At 36.6% G+C, this 15,681-nt stretch overlaps 1 protein-coding gene across 2 annotated transcripts in view; it reads right to left on the bottom strand.

Moving 5' to 3' along the window:
* The window catches only part of LOC109164874 (phospholipase A1-IIgamma-like), a 46,211-nt gene that overhangs the window by 25,290 nt on the left and 5,240 nt on the right, over window positions 1–15,681 (bottom strand). The window contains exon 4 of one of the 2 annotated variants that reach the window (XR_002051437.1): window positions 9,848–9,856. The exons of the other annotated variant lie outside the window; for it this stretch is intronic. The gene's annotated coding sequence lies outside the window, so the exon portion shown is untranslated. The remainder of the gene's footprint in view (window positions 1–9,847; window positions 9,857–15,681) is intronic. 2 annotated transcript variants of the gene reach the window in all.

Genomic DNA, 15,681 nt, shown 5'->3' with positions numbered 1-15,681 from the left:
AAAAAAAAATGTAAATATCATAATGATGTTCCTTGCATAACTTATTTCTGGGTTTATGATATGCCTAGATCTGCAAATTGGGGTGAAGAAATTCAGTTAATTGTTTTGATTGATTTGAGATTATTAATAATACCGATTATCTATTAGCTTTATTCAAAAGTTTGGTTAATCAAAATTCATAGGGTGTGTTTGGTTGGAACATGGGAATGGGATTTAATATTTGGTAATTGGAAAAAGTTTTGGTCAAAGTATTTTGCATGTTTGGTAAGTAAGGTGTAATTGAAATGATTATCAATATTAACTACTCCATGCATCAATAGATAAGCAAGCTTCATGCAAGTAAGATAAAATAAAAGCATAATAAAGAAAATACTACTAGAATGTAAAGCATTTAAACATAATGTCTCAAAAGTAGACAAATGCAACTGTGATCAAAATTTTCACTTCCTCCCCGCTTGGAACAAAAGCCTTATTCTTTCCCGAGGATGTGTTGTATCCTTGTAACATCAATCGTCCCTGTGATGCGCGGCCAATGCGTGCTAGCGATGCCGCCATCTATGGCTCCATCCTCCCTGTAGGTTGCCCTTCCGCTCTTGCTAACATCACCCTCAATTTCGCGACCTGAGCGTAATTGTTCATTAATGTGATGCCTTTATCTATTTATTCATCTTTGAATATTGGTTCCTTAAAAGAAAATGGTGTAATTGTTCAACTTGCTAATAGATCTAATGTTTATCCTGTTCTCACGAATCAGGGTTCTCCTCATGATGAAGAAGAAGACCGAGAGATCAACTTAGACCAAAACATGGAATGGTCTATCTCTCGTGTAACTATCAAATGATAAAGAAAGATCATTTGACTGAAGAAATCAACGAAAGATAAGGACAATCTTTCGTTATTCATGACCCGAGAGAACTTAAAGTCTGACTTGATTGGACAAGTCTCATATGTTTTCAGAAGCATATTTGTCCAAGTCTCAAAGATGGGTAAATCATCCTAGACAAATAGTGTCCTAGGAATGAAATTTCAAATATCAAGGAGCATTTAATGATTAGTACATTTTGTCGGCACAAAATGACAAAATGGTTGGTTGCTTTTTGAAGCCAACGGCTATACAGTACAACCGCATTTAAGTCTCTTTACCCAGAGGTCATTACACGCTGGCTAATAGGTTTGAAATCTCCATCTACCAACAATGGATGGATTTCTCACCCTATAAATATCCCTCTCCATCACTTGAAGAAGGTGCTGGTTTTTATCACTCTATTGCTATCTAATAAGCTTTCAAAAACTCTCAAGTTCTAGCTTACATAACCAGCGTGTGTTTGTGTAGACTTTTCAAAAGATTATCTAGCTATCTAAATCTTCACAACATCACATAAATCTTGCAGCATACGAAGATCAAGTCATCATCAAGTCAAGATTTCAAGTTGGAGATAACATCAACACTTTCCAACACTCAACTCTGTAGAAGTTGATAGAGGCGGAGTAAACTCGGAGGAGTTGAAAAACCTAGCAAGTTGATGTCCCACTTAGTGATCAAGGAAGCAAACTTGGCATAGTTTGAACTAAGGAGTGATAGTGCAAACCCTTTCACGAGTTCTGAAAGAAGAGTGGAGTAAGCTTAGTTAACAGCCGAACCACTATAAAAATTTCTCTCTCTCTCTCTCTCTCTCTCTCTTTACTTATCGTTTTAACTGCCTTGCATAGCATTCATACTCTTCTCGTTAAGACGATTTCTAAAGAAAGTGTACAAAGAAAACTTAAAATAACACATGCTTTCCGCTGTGCATAACTCTTTCGAGTAAAGTTTTGAAAATCGCATAGAGTCTATTCACCCCCCCCCCCCCCTCTAGACTCTCATTCTCTCGGTATCGGGACCAACAACTTACACTTTAAAACTGCTGACAAGAAAGATTAAAGAATGTGTTTGGTTCATGGGTTTACACATTAAGAATGAAAATTAAAATCATAGTTATTAGTGTTTGGTTGACAACTACTTTTTAACTAAAACACAACTCTGAGATTTGATTACCCCTTCAATAAATAATTCAATTCCCTAACTAAAAAAGGTTTCATTACATCATATTGGTAATATGATTTTTAAGTTTGGATTAATGCTTTTAGATTTTTATTTTGATTTTTTTGTTCATATTAGTACTTGGATGTCATTAAATTAGGATCAATTGTTTTATTTTTTGATTTTTATATTTTTAAAATCTTTATTTCCATTATAAGGTCATACATAACCAACCATATATCAATATTGTTGGTCCCGGTAGGGTCAAAAGAGAGTCTAGAGGAGGAGGGGTGTGTGAATAAACTCTCCTCGAAATTTAACGATCAATTCCTTTCGGGAGATATACGCAGCGGAAAAGATGAGTTTGTTTTAAATTATGCTTTGCACAGTTTGATTTTGAGAAACTTAGGGTTTGGTCAGTATGCATGCAATAGTTATACGAAAGTAATTAAAGAGAGATGGAGAGAGGAATTTTTATAGTGGTTCGGCTATTAACAAAGCCTACTCCACTCTTCTTTCACAACTTGTGAAAGGGTTTGCACTATCACTCCTAGTACAAACTACTCAAGCTAGCTTCCTTGATCACTAAGCCGGACAACTACTTGGGAGGTTTTTCAACTCCTTGAGTTTACTCCGCCTCTATCAACTTCTTCTTCAGAGTTGAGTGTTGGATGAAAATAATGTGTTTCTCCAACAGCTTGAAGTCTTGACTTGATGATCAGATGAATCTTCTTGTAAAGATGCAAGACTTCTTGAGGATTGTGAAGTATAAAATCTGGATGAGCTTCTTTGAAAACTTCAAACCACACACACTGGTTTTTGAAAAGCTTTTAGATGAACTTGTTTGAAGAGCTTTTTCTAAGATAAAATCAGTTGAACAATCAGCTCCTTCTTCGGTTGGGAAGAGAGGTATTTATAGGGAGAGAAAATCCACCCGTTGGAGGGAGATGGAAATTCAAACCTATTAACCAATGTGTATTACCCGCTGGGCATGAAGAATTTAATTCGGCTGTATTGTATAGCCGTTGAAAGCAAAAGTTGCTTGTCTTTTTGTCCTTTTTCACTGACAAGAGTACAAATCATTTAATGCTTCTTGACTTTTGTGAATGTCATTCCTATGACACCTTTTGTCTAGGATGATTGCCCAACATTGAGACCTAGACAACATTCTTCTTGCTCATTTATAAGAGTTGTCTTTTAAGTCTGACTTAGACTTATGGCCTCGGGAAAGTTATATGAAAGATTGTCCTCATCTTTCGTTTTCCCTTTCAGTCAAATGATCTTCCTTATCATTTGATGATTGTACGAGAGTTAGACCCTTCCAACTTTCGGTCTAAATTGTTCTCTCGTTCTTCCCTTGATCTTTTCTTCTTCGGGTAGACCTAAATTGCTAAACACAACTCAGATTCATGTATATATGCTACTTAACCGAATCACATGGTGAGTTGAGACTGCTTTCTCCAACACGAAAGATGCAGTGAAACGAAAGTAAAAAGAGGGGTCTACATTCCTAGTTTGATATCATCAAAATCTAAATACATTTCTCCCTAACAAATATTGGTAAGCATTCTAATTCCACCCTACTACTAAGTATGCAAAATACTTTCACCAAAACTCATACCATTACCAAATATTTGATTCTCATTCTAATTCCTATTCTCATGTGCGAACTAAACACACCCCAAGATCAATGGTCAAAGAGTCTACAATTGAAAAACTAGTCAACTTGGCCGGTAGAGGTAGGTCGTCCCCAGTTGTTGTTAGCTTGGACTATTTACAATTCTTCATCACACATAAAGAAAAAATTCAAAGTGTAATAAATAATTAATTTTATGAAAATTTTTAGTAGTAGATTAAAATTATATCACTTTACACATAATTAAATTTATATAAGATAATAATTCATGAGTTGAGTCTACAGTGTGTGTGTGTGTATATATATATATATATATATATATATATATATATATATATATATATATATATATATATATATATATATATATATATATATATATATATATATATATATATATATATAGAGGGAGGGCTTCAAGTAAGAACCCATAATTAGGTAGGAACATGAGAACTAATTTAAGCCTTCGAATCCCATTCAATCAATGGTTCATATTAATTAATCACTAATAAGGAGACCATTAATATAAGAAATTACAAGGGATACAAGGGACATTTTACGCACCCAACATTTAATAATTAATATTGTAATCGGTTTGATCCCTAGAAAATAGCAAAAGAAGACGATTCAGGAATATACTTCTCCCTCCAATCCCGCGAACAACATTGCGACATTCTGTGAACAACACAATTGCGACGGGGACATCTCCAACAAACGCCTGTGAATTCCTGCCGGAAGTGTGCAACCTGAAACAGCCAAAGCCGGGGATTAAGAGTTCTTCGAACGATGGCAACAGAATACAATGACGGTAAGTTCTACATATGAATATGTAATCATGGTTGTGTTCGAATTTTCAATTGATAGAGACTGGTAATGGATTGTGTAAGCATGCACTCAGAAGCCAGTGTAAATCCATTAGCAATGAGTGGATGCCCATGCGACGACAGTAATGATAATGCCCTCTCCCCCGATTGGGTTCGCCGCCCTAAAAGGCACCCACTTCGACGCTGTAGTGCACACACAGGCCTGGGCTTATGTGGCTGTGTGCACCCATAGTTATGGGGACGTGCACATACCAACCCCTGTGGACCCGTATGGGCACAACCATCTCAGTGTAAGTGCACACACCTATTCACAAGGGTGAAGCATTGTTGGTACCTTTGCCATGCCGTAACAACCCTAGCCGTGATGGGTGCATGGGAACCTGTGGTGCGAGTACTCTACCAAACAGGGTGTTGAAACCCAGTCAGAGTGTGCACGTTGGTTATATTCTCTGTGCCACACTGCTGAACCACATATTCAACTAATAATTTTGTGTGCACGTTGGTTATATTCTCTGTGCCACACTGTTGAACCACATATTGAACTAATAATTTTGTAACCCCCGACAGGTGAGGTGGGCTTACTAGGGAGATACACCGGTTGCTCGATGAATATCTCTCCCGGATCAACGAATTACTGGACTCCAGAGTGTGAAGAGGGTAAAAAGCCATTTGTGGGACAGGTGTTCAGAACTCTAGAAGGAGGAATTGAATTCTACAAAACTTATGCCACTACTACTGGGTTTGATGTGCGGCGTGCTTCCGAGAAGACGGATAGGCAAGGGTAAATCACGTCGAAGTATGTGTTGTGTTCACGCGCTGGGTTCAAACTCCCTACCGACAAAGGGGACGGGGTAGGCGTGGCAACGGTCGAAGACAATGCCCCAACAAAAAGGCGACGTGTCACAAACCCGGCCTAACAGAATGACCCCACGTGCTTTGACGGAGCACCTGACTCCAATAGCGTGTGCCATTCAGTGTTTCTACAATTCATTTTTTCACTCATTGTTTATTAGTCTATTTGTGTACCAATAATTTTCTACCAAATTGTTTTAATATAGTCATATACATGTTGGCATGAATTTGTTAAATCAAAACTGTCATAGGAATTGCTTTTGGGAGAAAAGATATTGTACTAGGCAGTGTACACTTGCAATGAGCAGAGTGTGCAACACCTGTTGACTACAGCCCATTTTGGCAACAATGGCATCCACTATGACCCTGAAGTGCTCAGACCAACAGTGTGTGCCATCAAGAACTTTTCACCTACAGTTATATTTTCATTCTTTATTAGTCAATTTGTGTATGGATAATTGTCTTAAAATCTGTTTAAACAGAGTCATATACATGTCGACCTAAATTCGATAAATCAGAACTGATTTGGAAGTTGATTTTGGAAAAAAATAGGTTGTACTGGCTAGTGTGCACATGTAATAAATAGAGTGTGCCCGACGGAATGAGTTAATGCCATTTTGCCCACAACAGCACCCGCTACGATGCTGAAGTGCATAGGCACCCAAAGAACAGACGACGGGAAAACATGCGTGACGCACCAAACCCATGCACTGCCACTGAGCACCTAACCCCACCACTGTGTGCCATCCGGAGCTCCTACACTACATTTTATTCCTCAAACGCTATTAATCTATTTGAGCACCTGCAAATAACATAGTGTGCCACATCATACAAACCACTCGATTCAACAAAATCACCGAAATACTCCATAAACTGCCTCTTAAGTACCGGCCAAAAAACAGAAAATTGGGAAAGCACTTGAGACCAACAATGTGTGCCATCATGAACTTTTCAACTACGGTTATATTTTCATTCTTTATTAGTCAATTTGTGTATGGATAATTGTCTAAAAACCTGTTTAAACAGAATCATATACATGCCGACCTAAATTCAATAAATTAGAACTACTTTAGAAGTTGATTTTGGTAAAAATAGGTTGTACTGGCCAGTATGCACATGTAATAAATAAAATGTGCCCGGCGGAATGAGTTCATGCCATTTTGCCCACAACGGCACCCCCTACGATGTTGAAGTGCGCAGGCACCCAAAGAACAGACGACGGGAAAACATGCGTGACGCACCAAACCCATGCACTGCCATTGAGAACCTAACCCCACCACTGTGTGCCATCCAGAGCTCCTACACTACATTTTATTCCTCAAACGCTATTTGTCTATTTGAGCACCTACAAATAACAGATAACAGAGTGTGCCACAGCATACAAACCACTCGATTCAACAAAATCACCGAAATACTCCATAAACAGCCTCTTAAGTACCGGCCAAAAAACATAAAATTGGGAAAGCACCTGAGACCAACCGTGTGTGCCATCATGAACTTTTCATTAAAAAAGTGGTGACCATTAACAATAAATTAGATCTCACATAAGCTGCTTCCTTTGTAGCTTACTAAATGATAGCCTCATGAGAATTGAGAACTGACCATTCATTCAACCTGCAGCCCTTGATACACGTTGATTATCAGCATATGGCATCAAGGGCAAAAAAGCAACACACAGACCTGGATAATACTATGAGCAGCGAATTTTATTCTGCTTGTATGGAAGCTGACATCTACTTTCTCCCATGGCACACGAGATAAAAATGTCACCAGTTCCTTTGCATCATATAGCCCAAATATAATATAGCCAAATAAAAAACAACACATTGTACGCATAAGAATCCGAAATCTATTTAAAAATAAAAAATTGAAAAAGCCGAAAACCGACCTGGAGCAGCGGCTGACGAGGTCGCCAGCTGTGGGCGCTTAGGGTTCCGAGCAACGGTGCCAGCCATCTCAACGGGAATTTCGATCAATGATGAAGACTATTGGAAGGACTCAAAAGCTACGACCTACGGTATTCTACTCCAGCACAATGAAGACTGCGAAATTTAAGAGATATAATCCCCCATCCGCACGCACGCTTGATTGAAGTGACCAAACTACCCCCCTACACGCCCAAAGATTTAATTACAACGCTAAATACATAACTACAAAAAAAATTTAAATATGCACCGTAGATGAATTCAAATAAATGGCCCAGATTGGTTCTCATGTTCCTACCTAACACTGAGTTCCTATATGATTTTTATTCTATATATATATATATATATATATAAAATTAAGATCTAGTGCGGGTAAGTGTCTTCCGTGCGGTTGTGCGGGTGATTAAGGTGCGTGAGTTTTGTACTTAATGTGCGTGAGTTTTGTACTTAAGGTGCGTGAGTCTTGTGCCTAAGATGCGTGAGTTTTGTGCCTAATGTGCGTGAGTGTGTACTTAATGTGAGTTATGTGAGTTGTTGTTGAAACTTTAAAGTGCATGGGTTTTGTGCTTAATTTGCGTGAGTCTTGTGCTTAAGGTGCGTGAGTCATGTGCTTAAGGTGCGTGAGTTTTGTACTTAATGTGCGTGAGTGTGTACTTAATGTAAGTTGTTAAAACTTAAGGTGCGTGTGTTTTTGTGCTTAAGGTGCGTGAGTTTGTGTTCTGAATGCATTTTGTTTGTGTGTTTAATGTGCGTGTGTTGTGTACTTAAGTGCGGCAGTGTAATGCTTGATGTGAGTCCGCCCGCACAACTGCACGGTAAGCACCACGCGCACCTGATCCCTTATATATATATATATATATATATATATATATATATATATATATATATATATATATATATATATATATATATATATATATATATATACACACATAATCCGGTTTAGATGAGAACTACTCTATTGTGTGAACTTATGAATCAATTTGAGCTGTTGATATATTGAGATTAAGTGGTTCCCAATTAAATCCCTTAATGGAGTTAATGCATAGTTTCGTTTTAAAATCAACCGTACTAATGGGGTTAAGTTGGTCATTGCCAATTGTTATATCATGCACCAGGGCGCACAATGCATTGTGCGTCCTAAAAATCTCATGTTTCGTATATACATTATTGTATAGTAAAATATACATAATCTCCTAATATTATACACATAATCTAACATAAATACATAGTACATATATAATACAAATAAACTCTTAACATAATACGCATAAACTCTTAACATACTACTAGAGTGCACAATGCATTGTGCACCCTGTGCATGATATAATATGCTGGTCATTGCACGAATATTGCCTTCGAATCATTATGATATTACGTTTCCAATCGTGAAACTCAATCAGTAATTCCGGTATTGATATTCTTTAGGTTTTGAATAACGCTTATGATGAGTCACCGTCTTCAACGACCGTGATCACTTTGTCGGCTGTTACCAATGGTTATGAACCCAGGCATGTTGCTTTTGATTTAATTTTCACTATTGTCCAATCAGTCAGGGTGTTGTGGGGGTTAATAGGGTGATTGGCTTGAGTGGGGTGAAGCTTTATGTTGCACCAGGCTGGACGTAAAGAGATCATTGTATAGATCAGACACATATAATATATTAACTGTTGGTATATAATATGTTAATTGTGTTAAGAACATAATTTATATATCTGCAATTAACATATTGTGAATGTTTGGTGAATAGCTGTTAGTTGATTGGGTTAGTGGCCTGGGTTTGAGTAGTTGATTGTATAAAGATGTTTGAAAAATTTGTTGTTAGCTTATAACTGATTATATGTAAAATAATTTTTTCAAAAAGTTAATCAAAAAAGTTGTTTTGACCCGCTTTTTGATTTTTAGCATTTTAAAATAAAGTTGTTACAAAAAGCTAATTAATCAAATACTTATATTGAATGTTTAACCAAGTCAAACAGCTAATAATAGTCATGCAAATAAGTTAAAATTGACTGATAAACTAACTATATTACTAAACATGATCATTATGTAAGTTCAATTTATTTATAGCTAGCCACGTAATCTTTTATTGATTATAGATTAAATTAAAACGTGGTTGTAGATTAAAATCAAACAATGATTATAGATTAAATTAAAACATGGTTGTAATGCGGTTAAATAAAGAAGACGGCACATTTAATAATGTTGACAAACAATTTATTCATATTGGTCGGTCTTACTTGTCCATGATATAATTTGCTACACTCCTTAGCTGGTTAGGTCCAACCTACTTCCCTCATTGATTGACTCGGGCAGTCCGGCCTTAAGCCCAACATATGCCTAAGTGTTAGAACAACACACATTAAGTGTTAAAAACCTTAAGTATTAATATCGTGCACCTTTAATTTATAAATTAACACATCTTAGTTAAGCATACAAATCACTCACCTTAAGCACACAACTCACACACCTTAAGCGCAAAATTCATGCACCTTAAGTACAAAGCTCATGCACCTTAAGTTTCAACTACTCACATTAAGCATACAATCCACGCACCTTAAGCACAAACCCACGCACCTTAAGCACAAACCTCACACACCTTAAGTTTCAACAACTACTCACATTAAGGACACAACACACACACCTTAAGCACAAACCACACGTACCTTAAGCACAAACCACACGCACCTTAAGCACAAAACTCACGCACATTAAGCACAAAATCCACGCACCTTAAATTTGACCTAAATGCAAAAATTATCAAATTCCACATCGTTTTTTTGTTTTAAAAAAATTTGGTAATCTTGGACGTTGATTTAAACAAGATCAATAGCTCAGATTTAACCGCAAAACTGCACCTAGGGCTGCCAACCGCACCAGAACCTAATTCTATAAATAAATAAATAAATAATCCAATGAATCTTATTAATCAAGATTTTTCCAGTATTTTAGTGCACATTCTTCTATCCAGCGAACTGCAAGGGTAAACTCGTCATAAAACACCGGAATAGGGAAAATCACATTGTTATGTGTTTTATTACAATATTGGTGCATGTTGTCAACACTGTTGGTGTATTCTGGAACCCGACCGCTATAAATGGCCACTTTAATTACCATAACACGGGAATACACCATTGGTGTATTTCACTGTGGTGTGTTTTATTACACTATTGGTGTATGTTGTCAACATTGTTGGTGTATTCTGGAACCCGCCCGCTATAAATGGCTACTGTTATTACCATAACACCCCCACTTACCAAAACGCGCGAAAATCCTCAGAATTACCACTGCCGTTAGATTAAACTGATTCAACGACACAGATACGACCACACCTAATGACATGACCACATATGAGCACTCTTCAAATGATTCAATTTATTTACAGGCACATAATCTATTAATTGATCATAGCTAGATTAAATGAGAACATGGTTGTAATGCGGTTAAGTAAAGAAGACGGCACATTTAGGGTGTGTTTGGTTCACATAGGGGAATCAGAATCGGAATGAGTATCAAATACTTGGTAATGGTAATTGGTTTTAGTGAAAGCATTTTGCATGTTTGGTGGTAGGGTGGAATGAGAATGATTATCAATAATGTTGTTTGGTTATGTATGATCCTATAATGGTAATAAAGATTTTAAAAATACAAGAACACAAAATCAAGACAATTTATTCTAATATAAATACATTCAAAACACCAATATGAACAAAAAATAAAAAATAAAAACAAAAATCTAAAAGCACTAATCAAAAGGGATGAGAAGGAATAAGGGAATGAAAGGGGATGATACCCTTATTTTATTTGGGTATGTGTTTTTCAATTAAGGGTATTTGAAACTCATAGTAGTGTTCTAAAAACCTATCAACCAAACAATATCAATCACGGTAACAGTGTCGTTAGTGGCACCGTTATCTTCCACCATTTTTTTAAAAAATTTCAGACCGCTTCGTTATAGGAGCATATGTTCATAATTTTATTACTATATGTTCATAATTGTAAGTTCATAATGTAAGAGCTCTGTGTTCATAATTTCATAACTGTAGATTCATACTTTCATAACTGTACATTCATAATTCAATAACTGTAAATTCATAATTTTCGAAGCTCTAGGTTCACAATTTTAGAGCTCTATGTTCATAATTTTATCACTATATGTTCATAATTGTAAGTTCATAATGTCAGAGCCCTGTGTTCATAATTCCATAACTGTACATTCATAATTCCATAACTGTACATTTATAATTTTTGAAGCTCTATGTTCACAATTTTAGAGCTCTATGTTCACAATTTTAGAGCTCTATGTTCATAATTTTATCACTATATGTTCATAATTGTAAGTTCATAATGTCAGAGCTTTGTGTTCATAATTCCATAACTGTACATTCATAATTCCACAAACGAATAACGCCGTTAACGGCGAGACAAAATCAAAATTTTTTTTACTGGAATGCCGTCGTTTTAGACTCGTGTCCACAATGGATTGTGGACACGAGTCCACAGCATAATTTTCCCTTAATGTTACACTGGGGCTGGACGTAAAGAGATCACGGTACAGATACATAATATATTAACTGTTAGCATATAATATTTTAATTGTTGTAGGTACATAATTTATATGTCTACAATTAACATATTGTGAGTGCTTGGTGAATAGCTGTTAATCGATTGAGTAGTTAATAACATTAGTTGATTTTAGAAAGATGTTTAATAAATCACTGCTGGAAATTATAGAATTTCCGACCACCTGAAAGTGATCTTAAATCAAGTTGAAACCAAAAAGTGGTCGAAAATAGCAACAAAGGTTTTTCCGGATACCAAAAGTGGTCGGAGCAAGGCTTTCGACTTGATTTAAGATCACTTTCATGTGGTCGGAAATTCCATAATTTCCAGTAGTGAATTAGTTGTTGGTTTATAGTTGATTACATGTAAAATGACTTTCTCAAAAAAGTTGATTGAAAAAAACTGTTTTGACTAGCTTTTTGAATAATAGCATTTTAGAGCAATAAGTTGTTACAAAAAGCTAATTAATCAAATACTTATAAATATTGAACGTTTAACTAAGTCAAACAGCTAATAGTAGTCAAATAAACTAAAATTAACTGATAAGCTAAATATTACCTAGCATGACCATTATGTAACTTCAATTTATTTATAGTCACATAATCTATTAATTGATTATAGATTAAATTAAAAACAATGATTATAGATTAAATTAAAACATGTGTGTGTGTGCATATTAATGGTGTGTTTGATTCATGAGATTAGACCCAATGAATGAGAATGAAAGTCATACACATTGTTTAGTTAACAATTTCATCGCCTCCTCATAGGACATCGGTATATATATATATATATATATATATATATATATATATATATATATATATATCCTTGTATATATTAATTCAACATTTCAACCTTATTCCTCCTCATTTCATCGGTTGCTCATTTTGTTGCGTCCTTACTCATCTTTCATTCTTCACTTTATCGACTTCCTCAGTGCATTACCTATTCACTTCATCATCACTTTAAAGAACAATTGTCTTTGTTAAACCATAATATTTTTGTGGTCCAAATTCAATAAGACAATGTCATACACAACACATACGCCAGCATGGTCCTCTCTTACACATCCTCTCCAAACTTTGCGGTTCTCCATTTGTTTGCGGCATCCTATGCTTGTTCCTAGTGTATAAATAGTTTGTCCATTTTGATTTGTAAGATACTCCTATTAAATTGCTCATTCTTACATCAAATTCTTTCTCTTTCTTTTGTCCCTATGTTGACATATATATATATATATATATATATATATATATATATATATATATATATATATATACTCTAGTGATAATATATATATTTTCTTTTATTCCTAATTATTTTGTCATTTTATATATTTTCCTATTATTCAACTTCTATAATTCTCAATTTTCGATTCTTCTCTTCCGCATTATTCCGCTGTATTCCTAACAAGTGGTATCAGAGCGGTTTAATTGAGAGTTATTTTCAAAGATGTCAACTGTTACCAAGTTCGATATCGAGAAGTTCGACGGGAAAATTAGCTTCTCTATCTGGAAGGTTCAGATGGAAGCCGTTCTAACCCAGAACGGTTTGAAGAAAGCGCTAGCTGGGAAGAAGAAGAACCCGGTTGCAATGACAAATGAAGATTGGGAAAATTTGGATGACAAGGCACGTTCAACCATTCAATTGTGCCTGTCTAAAGAGGTTCTAGGTGAGGTGGTAATTGAGAAGACTACGTCAGATTTATGGTCCGAGCTGGAGTCGCTTTATATGGCCAAATCTCTGGCGAACAAGTTGCGCCTGAAGGAGCGCCTGTACACAATCCGTATGACGGAAGGTACTTCGATTAAATCTCACTTGGATGAATTTAATTCTATTTTATTGGACTTGGAGAATATTGATGTCGTAATTGAAGATGAGGATCGTGCTGTTTTATTGCCTGTCTCTCCTCCCTAAATCGTACAAGCATTTCAAAGAAATTATGCTGTATGGTAATAGTAGTGATATCCTCACTTTTGACAGTGTTAAGTCAAACCTGTCGTCCAAAGAAAAGTTTGACTTTGAAATTAAGTCTGAGGACAAAGGTGAAGGATTGACTGTAAGGGGTCGTTCACTTGAAACAGAGAGTAGCAATAAAAAATCTAGATCCAAGTCCAAAGGATGTAAGTCCAACAAATCCTGTAAGTACTGCAAGAAGCAGGGTCACGATGTGACTGAATGCTTCAAGTTGAAAAACAAGCAAGAAAGAGAAAAGAAGTCTGCTGAAGCTAGTGTTGTTGAAAGTGATTCAGAAGGCGATGTTATGTTATCTGTTAGCTCCGGTGACAAACGGAGCAAAACTGAGTGGATTCTGGACTCTGGTTGTACATTCAACATGTGTCCCCACAAAGACTGGTTCGTCTCTTTGGAACCAGTTGATGGTGGAGTTGTCTTGATGGGTAATGATACCCAATGCAAGGTTAGTGGAATTGGAAGTGTTCAGATTAAAACTCATGATAATGTTGTCAGGACTCTTACCAATGTTCGGTATATTCCTGATTTGAAACGCAATCTGATATCCTTGGGCACCTTGGAATCTCTGGGGTGCAAGTACATAGCTGAAGGTGGAGTTCTAAAAGTCATAAAAGGCTCTCTTGTTCTCATGAAAGCTTCTCGATCTGGAAGCTTGTACGTGTTGCATGGCAGTACTATGACAAGTTCAGTAGCGATATCCTCATCGATGTCTGATGCAGATCTCACTCAACTATGGCATATGCATCTGGGGCATATGAGTGAGAAAGACATGCATCTCCTGACCAAGAAAGGTCTCCTTGGTGATTCAGGTACGGGTAAATTACAATTTTTTTAGCATTGTGTTTTTGGGAAACAAAAGAGGGTCAGTTTCTCTACTCCTACACACTGTACCAAAGATGTATTGGAATATATACATTCCGATTTATGGGGACCGACTAAATTCCAGTCTATGGGAGGCTGTAGATATTTCATGTCTATTATTGATTACTTTTCCCATAAGGTTTGGGTCTATTTCTTGAAACACAAAAATCAGGCTTTTCCTATTTTCAAAAAGTGGAAAATACTTGTTGAGACTCAGACATGAAAAAAGGTCAAGAAGCTCAGGACAGACAATGGCTTGGAATTATGTGAGTCAGATTTCAATGACTTCTGTGCGGCAAATGGAACCGCCAGGCACAAGACCTTGCCTGGTAAACCCTAGCAAAATGGTGTTGCCGAGCGTTTAAACAGGACACTATTGGAAAGAGCTCGTTGTATGCTCTCTAATGCTGGGTTATGGAAACGGCGTGATTTTTGGGCCGAGGTCCTTTCTACTACTTGCTATTTGGTAAATAGATCTCCACACTCATCCCTTGATTTCAAAATTCCAGAGGAAGTTTGGTCAGGTAATCCTGTTGACTACTCTATCTTAAGAGTTTTTGGATGTCCTGCTTATGCTCATTCCAGTACGGGCAAATTAAACCCGAGAGCTGTCAAATGCATTTTCCTTGGTTATGCCTCTGAGTCAAAAGGGTATCGTCTATGGTCTCCTGATTCTCAGAAAATCATTCTGAGTCGAGATATCACTTTTGACGAAAATGCACTACTTTCTTCTGGAAAAGATTCCAGTACAGGTGAGATGTAGAGTACTGGTGATAAGGTGGAGTTTGAGTTCAGGCCTAATGATAGTATTACTACCACTAATGGTAATACTAAAGATGATGCATCTACAAGTACCGCACCTCTCGTCGAGCCACAGCGAGAGTACTCTATTGCCCAAGATCGGCCTAGGAGGACAATTAAAAAACCTGCTAGGTACGCTAGTGACGATGAAACCCACTTGGTTGCTTATGCGCTTTCAGTTGCACAAGAGGTTGATGGTGATCCATCCTGCTATTCTGAGGC

This window comes from Ipomoea nil, unplaced genomic scaffold (assembly GCF_001879475.1).
Source record: "Ipomoea nil cultivar Tokyo-kokei standard unplaced genomic scaffold, Asagao_1.1 scaffold0317, whole genome shotgun sequence".
Taxonomy (NCBI): Eukaryota; Viridiplantae; Streptophyta; class Magnoliopsida; order Solanales; family Convolvulaceae; genus Ipomoea; species Ipomoea nil.
The sequence above is the reverse complement of the archived record's forward strand: the minus strand, read 5'-3'. Positions and strand labels throughout refer to the sequence as shown.